This window comes from Topomyia yanbarensis, chromosome 3 (genome assembly GCF_030247195.1).
Source record: "Topomyia yanbarensis strain Yona2022 chromosome 3, ASM3024719v1, whole genome shotgun sequence".
Lineage (NCBI taxonomy): Eukaryota > Metazoa > Arthropoda > Insecta > Diptera > Culicidae > Topomyia > Topomyia yanbarensis.
The window spans coordinates 245,914,130-245,920,120 of NC_080672.1; the positions used below are offsets into that span (position 1 = coordinate 245,914,130).

At 36.8% G+C, this 5,991-nt stretch overlaps 1 long non-coding RNA gene across 1 annotated transcript; it reads right to left on the reverse strand.

Annotated features, from left to right (window-relative positions):
• On the reverse strand, positions 1 to 5,991 carry LOC131693161 (uncharacterized). The gene is made up of 4 exons (XR_009306163.1): positions 5,709 to 5,991; positions 683 to 765; positions 275 to 455; positions 1 to 218 (listed from the first exon to the last, which is right to left on the reverse strand). It is a non-coding gene; the product is annotated as an uncharacterized LOC131693161 (long non-coding RNA).

A 5,991-nucleotide genomic window follows, 5' to 3' on the forward strand; every position in this document is an offset into this window, starting at 1 on the left:
TTAAAATACTTGTCTCTTAGACAGCCAGAATTCTATATTATATTCCAGCCGGTATGACTAAAGTCAAATGGAATTGTAGTGGCTCGGAGCTCGGGTAAGCTACAGTCTTGTTCAAATGTTCCGTATTGCTCGATGTATCTGAAGTCAATAACCGAGATGACGTTGTTTCACCGGTGTTGACTATTGGAAGCCTCAGTTTGACATGACTGAATAGTTTCCTTAAAAAAATGTTATTATATATACGTTATACCACAACCGATCATCTTAACCATACCTGAAGTCACCACGCAGATGCGAGGTCATCTAGAGGCAACCAAGGCCCATAGCAACAGGTGGAATATCGAAACAAGCCACGCGGCTCGCTACCAACGAGTTGCCGATCCACGAGGCAGCACGTCGAAGCCACGTGAACGGAATCGAACGACAGCAAGGAGTGCAGAGGCAGCAGAAATAATCTATAAAAAGTGGTAGAAATTAAATTAGTCTTATGGCGCTTTCGTTTGTTCTTGGTGCTACACAGGTGTAGTGCAAAAAAGAGATAGACTGATTACACTCAGGTTTGAATGAGTGTAGCACCGACTACACTGGTGTAGTGCAGAGTCAAAAACGAAAACGCCATTAGTTTATCTTCCAGTGTATCCACAAGTAATAGTGAATAAATGTCGTTTCCTTATTTACTTACCAAATATTTTGAGGAGAAAAATTTCTTCAATTATTTATTTGTTTTCCGTTCGTTGGCAACAAAAAGTGCAACTCGATCATCATCTGCAAAACGAAACGCGTCAGATTTTTAATTTTTAGTTTGTGTAATTTTGCAACATTTTCCCTTTAGATAGATTTAATAGGTGTTTGAAACAAGACGACCTAAAATGCACGGAATAAATTCTTCGATGCCGCACGCCATATTCTTTAGATTTGGAGTCACAGGACCGAATCAATTTTGCAACCCTGGGGGTATTGATGACAATGCTTTAAATATACGATTCGATTAATAGAATTAAATTACAGGACTAGATTTAAAATAATAAATATCCTTACATATCCAGCTGCTCCGCAAAACGATGCGAGGCTACCAAAATTTGTTTATATTTCTTTAACCGTATCCAGGCCTGCGTTGACGATTTTCGTTTTCTCAGTTTTCTCAAACCACTCAAAAGAAATATCAAACTGGGACGTCATCAAGCGGTAAGTGCGGTCAAATCTGAAGGGACATGAGCCACTCATTATAAAAGTGTTAAATGTACCACTATTTGCTATAACTTGTTCGTACGATTTACGTTTTGCCTTTCTCAATAGAAAACTGCTCTGAAAACCGTCTTTTCAACGGAGACCCGGAGGCTCGAGTGACATATACCATTCGATTCAGTCCGTCAATTCTCTGTGTGTATGTGACCACAATCTCACTCACTTTTCTCAGAGATGGCTGAACCGATTTTCATAAACTTAGTCTCAAATGAAACGTGCATCCTGTAGGCTGCTATTGAATTTATAATGGATCTGACTTCCGGTTCCGGAGTTACAGAGTGAAGAGAACGATCACGCAGAAAATGTTGATTTTAAAAAATTCTGTAATGAATGTATAAAGGTGAAAACTTTTTCAAACTAGTGCCACATCTACTTAGATTTGTAGTACTAGGTCACTAACAGCCATTCAAAGTCTCTTTGGTCACATTGGCCACCATCGTCGGTTCCGGAAGCCCCGGCGGAAGTATCCAAATTTAGAATTACAGTCTCATTGGTTTTTCGGAGATTCGACCAAACTTGGTCTCAAATGAAAGGTGTTTTATCCCCGTAAATGGCTATTAAATTTCATCTCGATCCGATTTCCCGTTGTGGGGTGCGGTCACTAAGCAAAATCTGTTTCAAATCGAATATTCTAGGGGAATTGTATTGACCATTAGAAGGTAGAAATTGAGCAGCTTCTAGTGCTGCGAGGGAAGCTCCTATCTTTATGAAAAAAGAATTCGTGTTTCTTAACATCACTGTTTTCAAGGAAAAATAGTTTTGAAACCCTACATGCACTAGGAAAACTTTGGGAATGAAAGGGTTAAAAGCAATAGATAGATGATTTGAAAAAAGGAAGAGCGTCAGTACGATGATTTCCATTTCACCGAATGCTAGTTTACGAAATGGATGATTCTAGAAACATAGTTATTTTTAATGGTACTATCGAAGTACTTAGAAATATAGGGAAGATCCGATATTATCAGCCACCGATATTGTCTGTGCCTGATTCAGTCTACCCCCGATTTTGTCAGTGCATTGACTCCATTCTGTCACCTCTTGCATGAAAATTTGTTTGATGGGCTCTATCTAACAAGCCAAGTCAATCGTCTTAGATTTCAAAATGGCGCCAATCGTCGATTTTTGGCTTCTACTAATCAATACCTTTCAAATCACAACCATATTGATAATGGTTTTTGATGTTTTGTGGTAACCGAACGCCGCCATCTTGGATTTCAAATGGCTCCAACCGTCAATTTTCGCCTTCTACTAATTACTACCTTTCCAATGACACCCATATTGATGGTGGTTTACGGTGTATTGTGATAACCGAAAGCGGCCATCTTGGTTTTCCAAATGGAACCAATCATCAATTTTCGCCTTCTTCTAATAACTACCTACCATTTTGGGTGTGATTTTCAGTGTTTTGTGGTAACCGGAAGCCGCCATCTTGGATTTCGGAATGGCACCAATCATTAATTTTTGCCTTCTACTAAACACTACATTTTAATTGACACCCATATTGATGATGGTTTTCAATATTTTGTAGTAACCGGAAGTCGCCATCATGGAACTCAAAATGGCGCCAATAGGGATCTTTAATTTGGAAAAATTATGTCAGTGTTTCATATGTACTGATAGCGGGTGTCCTCACGAGTACACTCATATCATTCTTAAACCTTAATTATTCTTTTCTGATTTTTAAATTTAAAAAAACCAAATTAAATTCAACCAACAAACTGACAGTTGTTCTACTAAATGACGTATCTGCAATTATCTCGTTCACCTCATTGTCAACCGGGTCAGCACCCCACGCGGCATGATCTGGTACTTTTGCAATCCGCTAGCAGCCTGCCATCCCAAGTTTCATCTGCAAACTATGGTAGATCTGATAAGGCAACCTATAGAGCTGTGCAAGTCGCATGGGTTTGGATGTGTTATTGTCTTAAAAGGAAACAAACTAAAACATGTTTTTTCAATAGTTTTTGGCCTAAAATTGAAAAAGGACTGAGATATTAACTCACGGTACTAATATGCATCAGAAAATGCCATGGTTTTCAGTGTTTTGTGATAATCGGAATCCACCATCTTGGTAACCAGTAAGTGTTTGGTTGTAACCATAAACCGCCTTCTTGAATTTCAAAAAAACGCCTATCTTCAATTTACGTCATTCAGAAACTTCCCAACTGCCATTGACCAAAAGGAAATGTTACCCGAAAATTCAAAAAAAAATATCTGAAAGTAAACGCAACACTTTTTGGTTCTAATCACCTACATTTTTTAGGTGAGCACGCGCAGAAAAATAATTATTAAAGTCGAATAGAATGAGGGTTAAAACAACAAATTTATCAAATTGTTCAGTGTTCAATAAAAAATGTTTGTTAATTTAAATAAAACAATTGTTGAAATAACTCTGAATAATTTATTGGGTCAAACGTGAAAAAAAAAATTGAATCAAAAAATGTTTTATTGATCTCATCATAACAACAATCGAAACAAAAATACAAATTTGTTGTTTCAATAAGTCCGTTTGGTTGCTTTAAACAATACAAATATTTGTATCAATACATATCAAACATTGAAATGAAAAAAAAACTATTTTATCAATTCAAATTGTACATTTCGTTGTTTTAAATATAAGAAACGTTCAAAATAATGGTTTTGAAATGTTGAGTCAACACCAATTTTGTTGCAAAATGTAATTATATTTGTTGCAGGGCATATAATTTCAACCATTTCTCCTTCACCTGGTACATTCGCATCAACTTCAGTAGTAACAATCGGTATATTTTCCGTGACACTATCGAGTGTCTCCTGTTCATCTGCAGAATTCACTTATTCTGGGCCAATTTCAGTAGCATCTATAAGGACTATTTAAGCAAGAGAAAACATCGCCACTGTCGCTGTAGCCTGACGAATATCTCGTACTACTAGAACTGTGTCTTCTGCAGAGTTATTCTATAAAATGAAGTTGAAAGCAAGCAAGACTTTATGGATGCGATCGTCTCTGTTCTATTCTTTGATGCGTCGAAAAATCTAACAGCAGATTTTTCGTAGCATTCGTTGTACCTTCAAATGAATAAATTGTTCTCAACTCATTGCGCAAGACTAAATGATAAGTAACTTACCACTGAAGAATTTTGTTATGTTTAGAACCTTCGGCATAGCGACGGCCTACTCGCGTAAGACCATTACTTCCGCGGGATGCTTTTGCTCAGTTAGTTCCTCGGTCAAATGCTCGCTTGATATCGACTTCGAACGACTCAACGAATCCGGCAGTAATGCCAACTTGACCTTTGTTGCTATTGAATCCAACAAATCGCTGGAGAGTATATTTTCTTTGGGATTTTGTTTTCGATGTAACGCATCAAAAACAAATTACTTTCGATCGCTTCAGAATTCGATTGTTTGTCGCACGTGTAAACAACGTTCTTATTAGTTAGAACAAACTTTTATCTCTTTGTTTCAATCCAGCAAGGATTGTCGAACTAATACAGGAAGACTTTTGGAATCAATCAGACGCATGTTTATGCTTCAATCACTGATTTATTTGAAATAAACAATAATTTGGTTGATCTTCGAAAAACACAGATATTTTGGTTGATCCAACCCAAAAATCCATTTTAGTTTAATAAATTCCTGGATTTAAAATGAAAATTTTATCTTGATTAAAAGTGAAGAAATAATTTGTGGAATTAAACATAGATAATTCTTTTTCGTGCATTTAGTCACTTTTTCCCATCTTACGATGACCGTCGTCACTCAAAATGATTATTGGAATCGCTCTGCCAGGTGACTTCTGTCACCTTGGGTGACTATAGTCACCTAAGTGACTGCGGTGATCGCTTTTTCGCTCTCACCTCACCAAACTAGGCGAGGTGACGCGTCATAACGGTGATAATACATTATTCTGTTTTTTAAATTTTAAACTTTTGTTTCATTAAACCTTTAGTAACATTGGAACCTTTGTTATTTTCAATCATTTGCTATATTCGACCTTTTATCATTCAACATTTCGTCGCATCTTTTAGAATTACCCCGTTTACTAAATTCACACCGCTTGAGGTTTTTGCCTGCTTTTGATCAATAGACTCGAATTAGAATTGTTGCAGCCTGGAACATTTGGCATATAATTGCCAAACTGTATCGCTTTGTAGCTGCTATTGTTACTAATTACTTTAACCTGCGTGTGTCAGGGGCAACAAATGTCAATCTAATGGGCCCATCATATGTAAGAACGAGAAAATATTTAATCACCGCTAGCCGCTGCCATTGCCCTCTAATAGTTATATTCTATTTTAACTCTAGCGATATGCATTTCAGACATTTCCAAAAAATATGAATCATCAACGTCCCATCATGAGTTCAATGTGTCTTTCGAGGTCCGATCGGGTTTCGGAATGATGCGGTGGCCGCTATTTAAGTACTATGAGCAACTCAACATGAACCCACAAGCAAAAAATAAACAACGTTTCAGTACTCACCGACTCATGTTTTAGATCCAGCGCTAATTGCTTTATCCTACGCTAAGGCAAAATGCATAGCGAAATTCATAAGATTCATCTTATGATGACTAGAAAAGTAACAAAACTATGATTTCATAAGATTAATATGGAAAACATACGACTTGTATGATTACCTTTACATTTTACAATTTATTGCATATGTCAGTCGTTCGAGTTTCATACGAGCATCTTATGATTCTCATAAACATAAGAGAAATGTATGATATTGTCTTATGATAATTCAAAGATGCCTTATGGAACA